The sequence below is a fragment of the Petaurus breviceps genome, unplaced genomic scaffold (assembly GCF_028583685.1).
Source record: "Petaurus breviceps papuanus isolate PSGF00001 unplaced genomic scaffold, PetGlider_PUasm1.0 125, whole genome shotgun sequence".
Classification (NCBI taxonomy): Eukaryota; Metazoa; Chordata; class Mammalia; order Diprotodontia; family Petauridae; genus Petaurus; species Petaurus breviceps.
Genome location: NW_027185653.1, coordinates 3,174,969 through 3,194,522, shown reverse-complemented (window position 1 = coordinate 3,194,522; position 19,554 = coordinate 3,174,969). Strand labels below are relative to the sequence as shown.

General features: G+C 37.8%; 1 pseudogene; it reads right to left on the bottom strand.

The window, feature by feature from the left end:
- Positions 1-17,303: 17,303 nt before the first annotated feature.
- On the bottom strand, positions 17,304-17,857 carry LOC138163190 (ER membrane protein complex subunit 8 pseudogene; annotated as a pseudogene).
- Positions 17,858-19,554: the final 1,697 nt, after the last annotated feature.

Genomic DNA, 19,554 nt, shown 5'->3' with positions numbered 1-19,554 from the left:
GAACAAACAATATAGAAAAAATGATCAGTAGATACATTTATTAGCATTAAAGGGATCAGGAGAGATTTGTTGCAGGAGGTAAGACTTTATCTAAGACTTGAAGGAAACCAAGGAATCCAGGAGGTGAGGATGAAAAAGGAGAAAGATCCAGGAATGAGAGAGAAACAATAAAAATGCTAGAAATGTGGAAATGAAGTGCCAGGTATGAGGAATCACAAGGAAGCAAATCTGACTGGTTCACAGAGACTGTGGGGAAGTATAAAGTATAAAGCTATGAAGGTGTCAGGTTATAGAGGTATTTATAAATCAATTAGGAATTTATATGTAATCCCAGAAACAATAAGGAGACATTGGAGTTCATTGAATACAGGTATGATGTTGTCATACTTGAGCTTTAGGAAAATAAATTGATAGCTAAGTGGAGAATGGGCTGGAATGGAAAGAAATTTGAGGAGACCTCCACCAGGGTGATGGAGGCATCAGAGGAAAGAAGGTGACATATATGCCATCTACCTTCAACAAAGGTAGAAATGACAGACTTTGGGAATTCATTAGATATGGGGTGAGGTTAGAGAGAAGGAAGAATTGAGAATGACAACATGGAGGATTGGAGGGGTTAAGAATGGTTCCCAATGGAAGGAAGAGAAATGGAGTGGTATAATAGATGAGCCATGAAAATTCTAACAAGAGTCAAATTACAACTTGACAATTTCCACTTCAGAAAACTTAGAGAAAGGATGGAGCTTTCCTGAGACAAGGTCAAGAAGACCAATTACAATGGCAAGCAGGAGAGGCTTGTTGTGTATTTCTCTAGTCCCAAGCACAATTTGGCCAATACAAATCAATATCATTCTTTCTCACAATGTCCTTGTCTGCTCTACTCTTTATATGTGGTAGGTTTCTACCTACTTGGAATTTCTATGGCGCCTGAGGGCCAACTAATTGATAATGTCTGAAGCATTAACAGAGTGTAAAAAGTGGTGAAAAAGCAAAAATTGACAGCCCCCCACAGATAGCAATGTAGAGGTCAGGGAGCTATAAAATGTTGAGGTTTAAGTTTTAAAAGTGTACAAGACCCCAACATGGCAACATGCCTGGTCCTGCCAAATAAATTCTATTCAAGTCTTCTCTCAGCCAAAATAAAGCAAAGTTTATTAAGCGTTCACCATAATGGGTAGACTCTTAAGGAGCCTTGATATCTGTAACACTTGCATTGGACAAGTGGGGCAGAATAATATGACATACAGGAAGTCTGTGCTAGATAATTCTTGGCTAGCTCATGGAGGTAAGATGAAGCTTATATGCAGAAAGGCTGTGGGAGAATTCTAGGGATGCTCTAGAGGAAGAATTGGGGAGGGTCTTCAGGAAGAGTTAAATGAAGTCAGACTCCAATAATGAGAGATTAAGGGTGGGAAATAGCTGGAGGCTACCTGTTGACAGACAATGGAGGGATAAGCTAGTTTAAGGGCAGCAGATTTGGGCATAAATATTTTGGGAGGATCAAGGGTGGGAGGTAGATGGACAATGGAGGGCTAGGCTAGAAACAGAGATTTGAGCAGAGCTATAATGAAAGGGTTATGTCCTCAGGCAAATGCCTCAAGTGGGAAGATTCAAAGAGAGTTAAAGGGGGTTCCCAGAGCCTGTACCTCATCAGCAGTAGTAGTTAGAGGCTGTTCTAGTCTCATATCCCAAGAAAGACTGAGGCTTGGCACCCCAACCACCTAAAGGATTTGGTGATTTGAAGGTAATAGGAAGCAGTATTGGTAGCAACATCACCTCTTTATTCTTCAGCAGTGGAAACCTACAATTATTTAGTCATTTAGTAAATTCTATTTTTTTATATAGGACTGGAAAACAGCATGTATCCTTAGAAAGCTATAGATATATCAGTTTTTATCTCTAATAGTTCCTTAAATCATGCAAAGATTATCTACAGTATTAAAATATGAAAGACAAGGAAGGTACCCAATCTAGGAGAATGCAATGATGTTGACCCTTGCACAAAATATCTCTTATTTTGCTATTCTTCTAATAAAACATTTTCCTGGGAGAGCAAAAGAAATTTTGGGTTGAGCATATTAGGAGTGGGTCGTTGAACCCAGAGACCACTTTCTGATTTGTTGAAAGAATAGTTTCTAAATGGATACTGACTAGAAAGTGTCTAGCAATTATAAATTAGACTAGATGGATGTTCTGACTCTTTAGAGTAATGAATGCAGTCCTTGATAATCAGAAAATACAAGTCAAAAATTAGACTTAAATCTGAAATCATTAGTAAACTGGAGGGTCTTTGGCTTCCCGTTGAAAAAATCCTTGCTGTCTGAGTCAAGGAATCTACAATGGAGAGATTCTCTTCAAGGTGTCTTTGTCTATAGAACTCCTTTCAAGCTTACCAAAATATTTCTTTAGACATATACAAATATACCTGTAGTGTTATGGAAGAAAACACTTATTGCCAGTAGCACACATTTTTATTGAGTTCGATACATTATGCAGCATTAAGCTGACCAAAACATTTTACCAAGTATAAATAGAACTAATTTTTAATCATTTGCTAATAATGAGTTATTCAATATTTATATCCAATCTTATTTGAATTCCACTACAAAATGCCCAAGAATAGAGTTTTAAAGAATAACAGGTTTTTGAGATAAGCATATGCAAAAATGATCTAACACTTATTTTCATTTAAAATGGCTAGATATATTTGATTCTAGTAACTTTCTCATCTTCTTTCCCTCTCTCCATTTCATTTGAAATAATGACATAAGGTGAGAGGATCCTCCTTTCAACATAAAGAAGCCTTTTAAACCCTTTGAAAAAATCAGGTTGAGTCACACCATGAGAAATGAGCTTTGCAATGTATTTTAACATCTTTTACACTGTGTGAAAGCTAATAATTTAAATTAATTTTCATGTAACTTGTCTACTTAATGGTTCTTGTTCATCTCAAGTGCTTTGTAAATGTGTACTAAACATAGGGCTGATCACTTACATGTTCAGAACTCAAAGGTTTGTAAACTATCTCACATTATTTCCCACACTCTTACTCTGGGACACCTCCAAGAGAGTCATCCAATTAATCACCATGAAATCATCAAATTTCAGTATCAGGTTTCAGGAGTCTTCTAGTCCAACCTCCATCACTATCATACTCATCACCATAGATGTCATTTACCTAATGCTTCAATGTTTTCTAGGGACTTTGCATACATTATCTCACATGAGGCACATCTGAAGCAGGAATCTCTTCTATAAAATCCATGAAGAGTGGTCATTGTAGCTTTTGTCTGAAGATCTAAATGCACCATGACGTAATGCAAAGAGTCATGAACTGAAAGTCAGTGAAACCGGAACCTTCCACTCTTCTTTCTCTTACTCCCTGTGTAATCCCTGGTATGTCACTGGAACTCATTGGTTCTCAGTTCCTTATCTGTACTATGAGAGGGTTGGGATTAGATGGTCTCTAAGACAACTTCTACTTCTCAATCATCAACCACATCATGTCCAGAAAGGCAATCCATTTCATATGTGTATAATTTTTATTGTTGAGAAATTTACTTTTAAATCAAGTCAAAATTTTCATCTTCTATACATTAAATTTATGGCTGTCCTACAGATTCTTTGTATCATAGCTATAGAGCAGGAAGGGACCTCTAAGGTCATGTAGTCATTTTACAGAAGAGGAAACTGAGGCCCTTGGAGATTAAATAACTTGGCAAAAATCATAAAGTTAATAAGCATCAGATGCAGTACTTCTCCAGAGAAAGTGTTCTTCCCACTCTACGATGTCAAATAAAACATTTCTAATTTCTCTTTCATATGACGGACCTTCAAAAGTTAAAATACAATTTCCTCTTTAAGTTTTATGTTTTCCAGGCTAAACCTTATTCATTCTGTAATTCATTGCATGATGTAGTTTCTAGTCACTACAGTATCTTGTTAATTGTCCTTGGGAAACACTCTAGCTTATCAATACCTTTCTTTCACTTGTCATAAGAAGAAAACACAGTCAAACCAAGTCACACTCAAATGAAAAATCTAATATTTTTTAATACTTGTGGAAATGCTAGACACTTATAATGCCGTGAATGATCAGCTTTCCAAAAGAATGCTACTGTGAACAGCATTTAAGGTTCTGATTACACAATATAGTGAACACTCTACTTATTCCACATCAAAGCAAAACATTCACAGAAAATCAAGTACAGTATTCAAAATATTACAACTTATCACAGAAAATCACAAGATAGTATTCCCAAGAGGTTTTTATTAAAATGGTCACATAGTTTTCACCAAAGTGGTCACAATATTTAGAACAAAGAACAATCATCTCAAAGTACAATAGTCAAAGTCTTCCACTCATGGGACACATTAAATTAGCTCAATCATTCACTTATTTAGCAATCAGTTACTAAGTATCATTAATCACTAAGTAAATTACATTAGAAAATACACAAACTTTCCACCCCTAGGTCACTAGTAAACTACAATTTCATCATTACTCAGTACCCACAGAGACTTGGGACCGGTTCTCAGATTCCCTGGATTCCCTTCCAAGGTCCCATATTCTATCTGGATTCACCAGACTGTCACCTGGGTTCAATAGCAGGCAGCTCCCAGTTCCTTGTCCAGCTCTCTGGGTAGGTTCTGCTCCACACTGAAGTTCAAAGGGTGCAGTCCATTTTAAATCCTTCACAATTTCTGCTTCTGGGAATTCAAGGCTCAATCAAGCCACAAACAGACAAAGTGCCTGCACCCTCGTCATGCTTCTTCATTCTTCTGCAGTTCATCCAAAAAATGAGAATCACCTTATCCAGCGTGGGGGGGGGGGGCTGGGGGGAAGGGTCCTGGGCTCCTATTCAGAAGAATCTCCACTACCACCACAAATTCTCAGGAAATCCTTGTTCAGTTCTTGATTCTCTCTTCTGTAGCTTCTCTGCCTCCAGATTCTTGTGCCAGGAAAATTCTGACTGTGACTCTCTGGGGCTTTTCTTATATACACAGCATTAGCTACTTCCTCTTTCAGCAAACCTCTTCCTGTTATGTCAGGAACAGAGGTTCATGCCTTCTGTTTCTTTCACAGTGGTTTGGTTAGGTACTAATGCTAAGTACCTGTTTACTTGCCAATAAAAAAGGGGTCTTAACATTACCATTAAAACATTGTGGAAAATAACATAATTCCAGTCAAATATGGTCCTGTCCTCATACAGTTTGGATTAGAGTTAAATACAAGGAGGCTTTAACTCCTTAAGTTTTATTTATTTTTAATTAATGAAATAAAACATTCATTTCCATAATATATTGGAATAAAAATAAATAGGATTTCATATGAAACTGCAAATCTATTATGTACAACTTGCCATTCCTTTCAATATAAAACAAAATGATCATATAAATTTCTTTTTTTTCTTTCTCCCCATTTTTTTCTTGTTTTCAACTTTCCTCCCCTAAAGATGGCTAACTTTAGAAACAAATATGCATGTATATTTAAAATCATTCCATACATACTTCTATTTATCAGTTCATTCTCTGAATGCAGATAGTGTCTGTCTTATAGGCCCTTTATAGTTAATTTGGGTAATTATAATAATTCAATGCTCTTAAAATAAAAACACACTTTTGCTATTACTGTATACAACATTTTCTTGTTTCTCCTCAATTCATTCTTCATTATTTCATGCAAGTCTATCCATGCTTCACTAAAAATGAACATGTTCATCTCTTAGAGTACAATATTAATCAATCAAAATCATATGCTGCAACTTATTCAGCCATTACCCAATTGGCTGGCATCATCACAACTTACTTTTATTTGTCACCTTTAATTTTAATAAGTATTTCTTCTGTTATTTCACTACAAGATTACATTAGCTTTTGGGAGTTTCTGCAATAGATTATTATTTCATATTTCCATTTAGTAAGCCTTCTATAAATATTAGTTGAATTGAATATGCAATCCACTATCCTTTTGATATGAAATTGTGTATCTCTTCTGTTCTCTATCTCTTTCTTTAATAAACCCACAATAGATTTTTACATTTACTTCTGCAATTTATCATCTTCTATTTATATTTAATTTTTTTTTCATGTATGACAAATGAAAAGTTCAAGACACATAATTTCTGGGTAACTAATAATCAGTTTATTACTTACAATTAGCATATAATTATTAGAGGACACTGGCTTTCTCTCATAAACCAAAGATGCTCCAGATGAAAACTGAATGCTTTAAAGGTCTTTGAAAAAAAGCTATGTACCTGAGGGTGGAAATCAAGTTTGATTAACAATCAATTAAAGGGTAGATGAGAAAGTGAACGGAAAGCCTGTGGCTCATCCTGCTGAGACCTTTGAGGCTCAGAAGCTTCCAGCTCTCTGGGTAAACTATTCATCTCTCTCCAGTGAATGAACAATGAAAAATGGTGAGCTAAGAGTTACACTTAGATAAAATTCTCTTTTTAAGGTCTTCTCCTTGAGTGGAGTCCCACCCAAAATAAAAAAGCATGTGCTCCATGTATTTGAGCAATCTCATTCATCAGCAATATGCTTCTGAGACTGACTGTAGAACCTATAGGGGGTGATTTCTGAATGAGAAACTAGGAATGGAAAATTTTAATCCTAATTTAATAATAGGTTATTAATATAGATAGAAATGATCATTTGGGGGGAGGTGGAGTCAATATGGCAGGTAGAAACAGGACTCTCGCAGGTCTCTGGCTTCCACCTTCCCCAATTGATATAAAAAGGTGATTCTGAACAAACTTTGGAGCTACAGAACCCACAAAATGAAACAGAGAAGCTAAACTCCTGATGAGGACAGCCTGGCAGGCCAGCAGGAATCCCCGCTCTGGGACTCAACCCCAGCCCTGCATGGATCACCAATGCAATATTCACAATGCCTATGACAATTATAAATACACTGATGTGGTTATTCATCACATAATATACCAGGCTCTCTATATGGGGGATAAAGCTAGAACATTTATTTAAAAAAACTGAATCCCAAAACCAGAAAGTCAAAGCCATCAGAGTAGTTATGAAGTTGGCACATGTAGTTAATGTAGTAAACACCCACATTCTCAAGCCTTTAAAACAGAACAGACTACCTCAGGCAAAGGTCCTCCTCTCCCCACTCACAGCAACTGCTCAGCATCAGGAAGCATGCTCCCAGCAGTTCTGGTACCCCACAATTCCCGTCCCTGGCAGTCCTCAGCAGGACTCCTTAGCAGAAATTCTGGCTGGTTCAAAAAAAAAAAGGGGTTCATGCTTCTGCCTCCCCCTCAGCCACTACCACTACTCCTGCCCCTGCTGCTGCTGCTGCCACTGCCAGTCACCGCAGGAACTCTAGCTTGGCTTATGATTCCTCTAGCTCCACCCCTTCCTGCTACATCAGCAAGTCAAATGAAGCAAGGAAGGTCTTTAAATCCCATAACCCTTACATTTGGCCGCAAGATCTTTCATGTCCCTTACTTGGCAAAAATAAATTAGGAATAACTGGTGTCAACAGAATTTTACAACACTATATAACAATAACTACATCTATCTATCTATCTATCTATCTATCTATCTATCTATCTATCTATCTATCCATCCATCCATCTATAAATATATATACATATATATATATATGTATATATATATATATCCTATAACAAAGATAGCACACAATAAACACAGAAAACAATATTTTATGGTGGGACTTGAGCTCAATCTCCCCATCATTCCCCCCCCCAACTAATGGGGCCCCAAAATCTTGGAGTCAGGTGGAAAGGTCTCTTCTTCCACGTCTACTTGCTGCTGAAATTGGATGTAGAGCTGTTTCTGTCCTAAAGGATCCCATTTGGGAGGTCAATTCTTAATGTGCTTGTTTCCAGGTCCAGGGGTGACACAGCACAGTTGCAGACTGGGGGTGACATCTAGCTTAACCTATCAGGCATCTACAGGTGGAGGGTACCAAGCCTGTGGAAACAAATATAGCAATAAGGTGAACAGACAAAAAGCCAAGAAGAAACACAGAGACAATAACCAGACTATTGTAGCTTCACTCACAGTAGAATATATGAGGTAAGGGTACAATTTTGTAATTCTTCTCCAGAATAAACAATAGTCACAGTGTTATCCCTCCCATGTGATATAATGTCTGCAGGCTTTGTAACATAATCTGGTTTCCATTGTGGACCATTTTGCATGGGCCACAAATCTAGGGCTAATTGTATGGCAGCCTTGGTTGCTTCAAAAGCTTTACTCTGCTCAAGTCCCCACTTGAATTCATATTTCTTCCTAGTAACTATAAATAAAGGTTTCAAAATCTATCCCAAATGTGCAATGTGGTGCCTCCAGTATCCAAAAAATCCTTTGATCTTTTGGGGGTCCTTCTTATTGGTAGAGGTAGGAAAATCCTGAATATTTTGTCGGGCTTGTGGAAGGATCTCTCGTAGTCCCTTGTTCCATTGTATAATCCAGAATTTAATATTTTGAGCTGTTCTTGAACCTTTTCAGGGTTAATTTCCCACCCTTTACTTTTCATATGATCAATTAGAAGGGTCAAACTATTCTCCACTTCTTTTGCATCTTTTCCCTGTATCATGATATCATCAATGTAGTTGGTAAGCTGTACACCAGGTAGCTTTAATTCATCCAACAATTCAGTCACAATCCTGTGACAAATAGTGGGGCTATGTAGATACCCTTGGGGCAAGTGGATGAAAGTATATTGTCTCCCCTGCCAGGTGAAAGAAAACTGGTCCCATTGTTTAGGGTCTATTGGTATGGTGAAGAAGGCATTAACCAAGTCCATAACTGCATACCAAGTCCCATCATATTTCTGCATTCTTTCTATTAAGGTAATGGTATCTGAAACAGCAGCATAGAAAGGAGAAGTCACATTATTCAAATATGTATAATCCACAGTCATTCTCCATGTCTCATCTGATTTTCTTACTGGCTAGATAAGATTATTCCATCTTCCTTCAGCTAAATTCAGAGTCATCCCTCTCAATATATCTATTCCAATGATGTATTTAGGAATGGGTACAACAACCACAGTATATACTTTCTTAGATAATTGCCCAAATTTCATTGTTATTTTAACTTGTCTGGCTGACATTTCATCCCCTCCTAGACTTGTGATGATAATAGGAATTCCATGTTTAAATTTATCAGGGTTTCCATAGATAAGGGTGGCCTCAGCCCCAGTATCAAACACTGCCCTAGTCACAGTAGTTGACCCATTCTTCCAATATATATTTAAACCAATATGGGGTCTGCAATCTCTTCTGCATATTTCTTTTATCTGGGCTGGGGCTTGGCCTATCTCCTATTCCCCCTGAAGGTGGGGCAAACTTGGATACAAAGATTCAGATTCAGAAATACCTGCAGGGGTGGTTCCTGCTTCCCTCTTCATTCTAATGCTAAGTACCTTTTCTTGGTACAGCTTATGCAGCTCTTCAGTTGGAATACCATCTATTCTCCTAAAGTCCACCCCTGCTCTCAATAGAGCAGTAAACAGTTCCCTTCTTGTTGGTCTATTTTGTCTCTGTATCCTCTGGCTGTTTATTCTTCTCTCTTGAGGCAATTTGTCTTTTTCCCATTCCCCTAGGTCACTTAATTGTGAAATCTTATTCAGCAACTCTGAAAGAGGGTGTCCTATTTCTCCAATTAATAGAGTCAGAATTAGGTGTTTATAAGCAGGAGGAGTCATCTTCACTATGATATTTCTATGAGGAACTCCAGGGGGGTTTCATGATATGCATTTGCATCTCCAACCATGATAGTAGTTTTCATTATCTCTCCCTTAACTTTCTCATACAGTCCCAAACTGAGTACCAGGGTCTGTCTCCACTAGGCCACATAGAGTCAGTAGGATATTGCTTTCTGCATCCCTCTGCAGTTTAAGCTAACAGATTAGTTCTGTCGAGGCCTCCTTGAATATGGTGGTCCCTAAAAGCCTGGTCTACAAAAGGATTTGACTGATACTTATGAATTTTAAACAGTCCTCACTGTCCAGTGTTATTCCTCCAGCACCTTCACCAGTGATTCTTACTATCCAAGACATTAAAGAATCTCCCATTCTTTGGGTGAATCTTCTCAATATATCAGTGATCTCCTGTTGAGGGAAATCCTCAGTTATCTTCCTGGAGTCTGTTTGGCCCTGGAAGTTCTCCTGTATTCTTCTTCATATGGGGAGAACTTCTACATAAGAAGACTCCTCATCTAACCTTGTTCCATTCTCCTCATACACATTCTCCTGGCAGCTGTTGGGGGCAACTCTGCCCAGCCTGTATAAAAGCTGCATGCACATTCCTTTTGCTAATTTTTTGCTTCATTTTAGCTTCATGACCAGTAGCTTGTTCCTCGATTACCTGAGTACCTCCAGTTTGTTCTTCTGAATGCTGTGACAGAGAAGAATACACAGGCAAACCAGCCGACTCCCTAGACATCAGAGCTCTTTCCTCCAGCAGCTTATCCCTACTTTTACACATAAGGCAATAACTTATTAGCAGGACCCAGCCTGTCATGCACAGTCCTGCCTGTTATTTGCCTGGTTCTATGGGTATTCCTTGCAAACATCTTTCCAAATCTCCAGGTTCTCCCTCTTTTGTCCTTGGTTCCCAGTTTTCACAGGACACTGCTTTTGGCCCATTCTCTGGCTAGAGAGGAATAAGGCAAATCCTCCCATCCTGGGATAGCCATATCTCCCTCTAAAAGCCCCCTGCTTCCAAATAGAGCCCTGCACATTTTTTAACCCCATCCTCGTCGCCAAATATATCAACAATGCAATATTCACAATCCCTATGGCAATTATTAATATGCTGATGTGGTTATTAATCATATAATATACCAGGCTCTCTATATGAGGGATAAAGATAGAACATTTATTAAAATACCAAATAACTGAGTCCCAGAACCAGAAAGTCAAAGCCATCAGAATAGTTATGAAGTTGGCACATGTAGTTAATGTAGTACTGTAGTAAACACCTACATTTTCAAGATTTTAAACCAGAACATACTATCTCAGGCAAAGGTCCTCCTCTCCCCACTCACAGCAACTGCTCAGCATCAAGCAAGGGTGCTCCAAGCAGTTTCAGGCCCCCACATTTCCAGTCCCTGGCAGTCCTCAGCAGGACTCCTTGGCAGAAATACTGGCTGGCTCAAAAAAAAAAAAGAGGTTCACACCTTTGCGTCCATCTTGGACACTACCACTGCTCCTGCCTCTGCTGCTGCTGCTGCCACTTCCAGTACTGAAGGAACTCTAGCTTCCTCTTGCTCCACCCCTTCCTGCTACTTCAGCAAGTCAAATGGGGCATGGAAGATCTTTAATTCCCATAAACCTTATACCACTCTAGTCAGAGGTTTTAACCCCAGGGCAGCCTGGCCAACCACAGGACAGAATTCAGATCACCAGCTGCTGCGATGGTTTCCAGAATTATCAACACATAGATGCTAAGGACAAAGTGAGATGTCAATGCAGTGTGGACTTTGGGATCCAATAGTTGGGAGTACCTTGGCTTTTGCCCGCAGCACAAGAAGCAGCTGAGGGGGCCATACAGCTGCCCCCACCTGGCAACTTCAGCTCCTGGCCTGCAGAGTGTAGGGGAACCAAGTGACCTGTCTGAGGGGTAATCACTCTTGCTTTAACCTGCTTGGATATGGATTGTGGTCTAGGGTGTAGGTCCTGGGGTGTGTGACCAGCTTCTCAGAGAATGTGGAGCATAAGAGAGGGCACCCAACTAATACCTTTGGCAGATGATAAAACCCCAGCATTTGGGACAAAGCTCCCCTATCCGGTGGCAGAGCTCTACTGTGACAAAAATCTGAGTGGTCAAGTAACTGAGTGGTGAAATGATCAGGCAAAGAAAGCAATATAAACATAGTACCCCAACCTTAAACTCCTATTTTGGTGACAAAAATGATCAAAGCATGGAACAGGAGGAAGGCAGTGAAGTCAGAACACCTGCACCAAAATCTTCAAATAAAAATATGAGCTTGTTACAGGGCATAGAGGACCATAACAAGGAAATAAGAGAAGTGGAGGAAAATTTGGGAAAAGTAAAGCAAACGATGCAATAAAATTATGAAACAATAGTTAACAGCCTTACTGAGGAAAACAACACCTTAATAAATAGACTAACTCAAATGGCAAAAGAGGCTCCAAAAGGCAATGAGGAGAAGAATGCCTTACAAAGCCAAATTTGCTAGATGGAAAAAAAGAATCTCAAAAGCTCAATGAGGAGATTCATTCCCTCAGAATTAGATTGGAGCAAATGGAAGCTAGTAACTTTATGAGAAATCAAGATGTGGTCAAACAGATCCATACAAATGAAAGAATAGAAGGCAATGTAAAATATCTCATTGGAAAAACCACTGACCTAGAAAATATATGCAGGAGAGATATTTCAAAAATTATCGGACTACCTGAAAGCCTTGATCAAAGAAAGAATCTAGAAATCATCCTCCAAGAAATTCTGAAGGAAAACTGCCCTGATGTTTTAGAACCAAAGGACAAGATAGAGCTTTAAAGAATCCATCGATCACCTCCTGAAAAAGATCACAAAAATAAAACTCCTAGGAATATTTTAGCCAGTTTCTGAAATTCCCAGATCAAGGAAATAATATTACAAGCAGCAGGAAGAAACAATTTGAACATTGTGGAAACACAATCATGATAACACAGGATCTGGCAGCTTCTATACTGAGGGATCAAAGGACTTGGAATGTGATTTTCCAGAAGTCAAAGGATCTGGGATTAAAACCAAGAATCACCTACCCAGATAAACTTAGTATCATGTTTCATGCAAGAATGTGGCTATTCAGTAAAATAGAGAACTTTCAAGCATTCTTGATGAAAAAACCAGAGTGGAATAGAAAATTTGGCATCCAGATACAGTAAGCTAGAGAAGGATGAGAAGGTAAACATGGAAAAGAAATCATAAGCAACAAATCAAAGTTGAACTATTTACATTCCTACCTCAAATAACAGTAACTGAAATTGATGAATCTTTTCTCAATATGAAAATAGTTGAAGGGAATATTAATATATATATATATATATATGTGTGTGTGTGTGTGTATAGGAGGGTATATGGGCATATGAAAACATATGTAAATGTGTGTATAAATGTTTACAGGTATACTTAGATAGAAGGCAAAGGACCATTTTAATAGGAAGCGATGATACTTAAAAGGTGAAATAAAGAGGTGAGAGAAGTACATAATGAAAGGAGATGAAGAGAAACAGAATGGGGTAAACTATCTCATATAGAAGAGGCAAGGGAAAATGGTTACAATGGAGGGGAAGAACAGGAAGTCAAAAGGTAATGGGTCAACATTATTCTCATTGATTTTGGCTCGGGGGGGAGGGGATGGCATACACACTAAATAGGGTATCTCACCCTGCAGGAGAGTAGGGGGGAAGGTGATGAGAGGGCGGTGATTGAAAGGAGGGTAGGCTGGTGGTGGGAGCAAAGCTGGAAGCACCCACTTTTGAAAAGGGACAGGATCAAAGTAGAGAATAGAACAAGTGGGAGGTTGGATAGGAGGGAGGGTAATACACTCAGTCTTTTACCATATATCTTCTATGGTAATATTTTGCATAGTTACACATATAAAACCTATACTGAATTGCTTATCTTCCCAGTAAGGGTGGGTGATAAAGGAGGAAGGGAATGAATCTGGAATTCAAAGTTTTAAAATCTAATGTTTAATATATATATATATTATTATTATTAAAACTATTTTACAAGTAATCGGGAAATAAGATATACATCCACTGGGGCATAGAGATCCATCATGCCCTATTGGAAACATTGAAGGGGTATGAGAGAAGATATGGGAGAGAGCAGATTGGAGGATAGCATATCCTTTGGGACTGCAATTTTTGGGGTTGTAGGTAGTGGAAAAACGGGGAGAAAATTTGTAACTCCAAATCTGGAGGAAATGAGTGATGTAAAACAGAAGTTAATAAAGCATTTGAAAAAAAAATGATCATTTCTCTAAAATAGATATCAAAGTGGGAGCTGTATTTTCTCTAGATAACTTTTCAATAATCAATAAGCTCACTTTTTTGTTTATATAGCTTTTTTATTTATAGAATAAAACAAGCATTTTCTTAACATAAAACAACAAAAGACAATTGTACATGTAATGGCATATCTACTTTGCACAACTTGCTATTCCTTTCAAATATACAACAACAATATGAAGTAATTGTTTTCTTTTTTATTCTTTCCTCCTCCTCTCCCCTGCCCCCTGCCCTAGAGATAACTTAGAGGCAAAAGTTTGTGTGTGTGTCTTTATGTGTGTGTATTCATGTATGTACGTATATGCTATGCATACATCTATTTATCCAGTCTTTCTCTGGATTCAGATAGTGTCTTTCTTCATATGTTCATTTTAGTTAATTTGGGTATTTAAAATAGACAAGATAATTTATTCACTCATTCATTCATTTTTTTTTTTAAGCAATTGGGGTTAAGTAACTTGCTCAAGGTTACAAGGTCAGTTATTTCTGGGTGTGGTGCTGAGTGTCTGAGCCCAGGATTTGATCTCCAGGTCTTCTCAACACTGGAGCTGGTGCTCTTACTCGCTGAGCCACCTGGCCACCCCTAAGCAATTGGGATTAAGTAACTTGCTCGAGGTTACACGGCCAGGTGTTTCTGGGTGGGTGCTAAGTGTCTGAGCCCGGTATTCGATCTCCAGGTCTTCTCAAAACTGGAGCCGGTGCTCTTACTTGCTGTGCTACCTGGCCGCCCCTCACTCATTCATTCTTAAAGCAATATTGCTCTTACTGTATATAATGTTCTTTTGATTCTTCTCATTTCACTACTTATTATTTTGTACAATTTTTCCAGTTTTTATTTCTAAAAATCATTGAAGTTATAATTGCTTTTTATTGCTTCAAAAAATTTTATTATCAAGAAAGTTTATAATTGTTCCCCACATGAAATATATTTCATAGCTTTAGAGAGCATGGTATAAGAGAAAGACCACTGAACAAGGAGTTAAGAGATCAGATTTGAGTCCAAACTTTGCTACACTCAATAACTTTCTGTGACCATGGGTAAATAAAATACTCAACATCTTTGAAAACCTTTTTCTTCATTTACAAACTGAGGGTCATGCCAATTGCTCAGTCAACTTCACAGTTATTTGAGTTTCAAAGAAGATAATGCATGCAGAGAGCTTTATAACTACAATGTACTTTTTAGGAAAATTATTTGTGGAATGAAAAATCTGAGAGAAGGAAGGGGAGAAAAAGGAGAAAAGGGCAATTATGATATACAAAAGCAGAAAAGAGTTTTAAATTTGTGCTCCATGATTCTGGGTTTGCCAATTACTATCCATGTGACTTTTGGCAAGTAGCTTAACATTCCTAGACATCAGTTTTGTCACTTGCGAAAATGAGGGTTTGTACGAGCAGATTCTTAAGGCGTTCTCCAGGTCTAAATCTATAATCTCACAAGGTCATGGACTAAAGCATGCTACTTAAACATAAAAGCCCAAATTACTGATTTTTGCTTTTCAGAGTAAAATACTGGATGCTGCAAAGAGAATCCTTTACAAGTTTGTTAGGTTCATCCAATTGTCACAAGTTTTCTCAATGTAACAAGAGGAAAGAGACAGACAGTAGGAAAGGTAGAGAACACTGAAAATATACAAAATAATTAACAGAGAAAGGGACAACAAATGCAGTGGTGCTATAAAAAGTTCCATTTCTTTTGTCAGATTTTGTTAGAAACCACCAAAGGAACGAATAAAAAAGATACATTCATTCCCTTGTTCAGTTTTATGAATGAAAGAGTTTTCCTCTAAATACAAAAGCAATGGCAGTTATTTTAAAGACATCTTTAAGAAGTATTTAGGTGATTATGCAAGAGTCAAGAACTAGGAATGGTTTCAGTTGTCCAAAATACAGAGCCTGCATCTGCATTGAATACTAACACAATAATATTTTTCATCCCTCTATTTCTGGGTTTTAGATATGTCTATTTGAGTGATACTATGAAACTCTGTGGACTGGAAGCTGAGTTCTTGTGACACACTCATTGGTTCTACCCTCAAATATAAACATTGCTTAGACAATAGCAATTTTCTTCTCACTATGGCTTTTTGAACACAATATTGCTTTAAGTGGTACAGTCTAATCAACCTAAACAAACTCAGCTTCTTTAACAGAGATGACTATTTGCACAAATAGTTTTCTGGGATAGTTGGTTTGGTACCAAGGCATCCACTGTAGATTTCCAGACCTTCTCCAAATACTGCATTAACAATATCGACTCAGAAATATCTCCCCAAAACACATATTAAAAGGGTAAGATTTGTTGTTTTGAGAAAGATAGTTCACAAGTCTTAAAAAGTATTCCCTCAAGAATATAAAATGTTAGTTAAAATTCTTTAATTGGAACAATCTTGGACAAACAGAAATTGCTTTAATTTTGACAAAGAAACATACAACTGGGAAAGAATTCACAGCATCAGCTCAACTTCACAGTTGTATCCCTTCTAGAGATCTTTGCTTTAAAAAAATGGCCAGTTAGACACAATGCCTTTTTTTGGCCCACATGCCATTTCTTAAAGCTATTTTATTTCCATACAAAGTATGAGATTTTATTTTATTTACATTAAAAAATATATGTAGGGGTGGCTAGGTAGCACAGCAAGTAAGAATACCGGCTCCAGTGTCGGGATGACCTGGGGATCAAATCCGGGCTCAGAAACTTAGCACCCACCAAGAAACACCTGGCCGCATAACCTTGAGCAAGTCACTTAAACCCAATTGCTTAGGGGCAGCCAGGTGGCTCAGCGAGTAAGAGCATTGGCTCCAGTGTCGGGATGACCTGGGGATCAAATCCAGGCTCAGATACTTAGCACCACACCCAGAAATAAATGGCCATGTAACCTTGAGCAAGTTACTTAACCCCAATTGCTTAAAAAATATATATATATATATACACACATATATATGTATGTATGTATGTATGTATGTATGTATGTATGTATTTTTCTTCTTAAGTATAGTGGAAATGCCCATAAATCTGTCCTTGGAATCCTTGCTTGACTTAGGTGAATTGATCTCTGGATTTGTCCAATTATTTTGGATGTCATACAAATGGTTATCAAAATTGACAAGGTTTTTATTTTATTTTTTGCTTTTTTGGGGGAGGGCAATTGTGGTTAAGTGACTTGACCAAGGTCACATGGCTAGTTTATGAGGTTATTAAGTGTCTGAAGCTGGATCCGAACCCACATCCTCCTGACTCCAGGGACGGTGCTGTATTCACTGAGCCACGTAGCCTCCCTATTGGCAAGAGTTTTATAGGACCTGCTGTCAAAGAGAAATGCCAAGATCCTCTGGGCTTCTGGCCAGTCTTCACTATAATCACTGTGTGGATCATGAATCTCTTCCCTGCCAGTTTTTTTTTTTTTCATGATGCTCATACATATGAATCCTGGGTTCCATGTACTCCATTGCAAACTTCAAATTGTCTACCTTCATGTGTATGGTGTCATTGAAGCCCTTTGCAATTCTGGAAGCCACCTTATTAGCAACCTGGTTTGGACTGGCATCCTTTACATTTTCATTAGATTGATAATAACCAAGGATCACATAGCTGTTATCTTTATACCATGAATCAATCAAGGTGAGGGCCACCTCCAGCACTAGTGCCATGGTGTTGTGGAAAAGAGGGATACAGTCCAGGAAGAGGATCTTGTGCTGGTTTGGCCACTGTGTTATGACTGCCCCTTGTAGGTCTTCTGCTTGTAGACCATAAGTAGCTCAGGCAAAGCTGAGGTACTTGGCCTCATGCAACACCATCCTGAAATATGCTTGGGTGGTCAGCTTCACACCAGGCATGGTGAGACCCAGGCCTGAGGCCTAAAACAACAGCAACTGGGCAGTTTCCTAGGCTGGACATGATTTGCTGCCCCCCCAACCCCACTCCGCAGTGTCCCCCCATTCTAGCTCCAAGATCTGTCAACATAGACTGATGGTTTTGTGCCCCATCCATCCCCTGAGGTGCCCCACTGCCTCTTCTTATTGACAGGGCCCTGCTAGAATGAGGGCCATCAGATCCCATCCAGGTGTCAGGAGGGACATCTGAGGCTGCAGACTGCTCTGGAGAGACATCATCATTTCTAATAGAGCAGTAGTATTCCATCACAATCATATACCACAACTTGTTCAGCCACTATGTTTCACCATTTGTTGCACAAGAGATACCATCAGTTATATGTTGTAGCTTCAGTTACACACATATTGTATCCCTCCATTTCCAATTGGGTCACCTGCAACTTTTATTGCTTAGAGGTTCTGACATTCTACAGTTTTGATTATGTAGTTTAAGAATATATTCCTTGAATATACAGGAACCGGGGCATAAAGATCCACCATGCCCTACTGGAGAGTCGGAGGGGGTATGGGAGAAGATATGGAAGAGAACAGATTGGAGGAGGGGATATCTAGTGGGATTGCTATTTTGGGGTGGAGGATAGGGGGAAAATGGGAAGAAAATTAGTAACTCAAAATCTTCTGGAAATGAAAGGTGTGAACTAGAACTTATTAAAGCATTTGATTAAAAATTAATTAATTAATTAAAAAAAGAATATATTCCTTGATACCCTCAAAATTCCATTACCTCCACCATAAACCTACTCCATCTATTACTGATGCTTTCCCTATCATTCCATTCTTAAAGTTATTTCAGTTTCGCATGAGACATAACAGGACTTATGATTTTATAGTTCTAACAGACAAGTTAATATTTATAGATTATTTTAAGCTTGAATAATTCTTGTGTGTTCCATTCTGATACACTGTCCATCTCACTTCAAAATCAGAAGGAAAAAGTAAACTTGTATAGTGTTTCTTTATTTCCTGGGTTGCTATAACAAAAGGATTCTTCAACAAATGGTCAATTTTCTGGTGATATATTCCTATTAAATTGTTTGAACTCCTCCTCAGAAAACAAATAATATATTTCATTATTTTCCAGCATTTTGCAACCTTTTAGAGAATGTTCTCTACTTTTTTAGCTTTTGAGAATTGTGGGTCATCACTATATCACAACAGTACAAAAAGCTATGATAAATTAAGTAGGAAAACATTTCAAATACTCTTTTATAGATCATAATGCAATAAAAAGATTCACCATGAAAAAAATGATCAAAATATATGCAGTCACTATAATAATTTGTTAAATAATACCTGGAACAAAGCAAAATTATAAAATATTGTTAGATTGCATTCAAAGATTAAATAACATAATATTTCTTTTACTAAAAATAGTATAATTTGATAAAAAATTGAAGTCATTATAGATCATTATAACATGTCCAATTGCGTTTTCCTTCTATTTTATCTTTTAGATTGCTTTACCTTTTGATGTATAAATTTCATTTTCTAATTTCATTAACTATCTTTTTTACGTAAACTAATTAAATCATTAAGGGCTAAAAAATATTTCTGAGTACTACTAACATAAAAGAAAAATATTTCTACCAGATGTTCATATAAAATTTGTTTGTAAGTTTTAAAGACACACAATGCCTGCT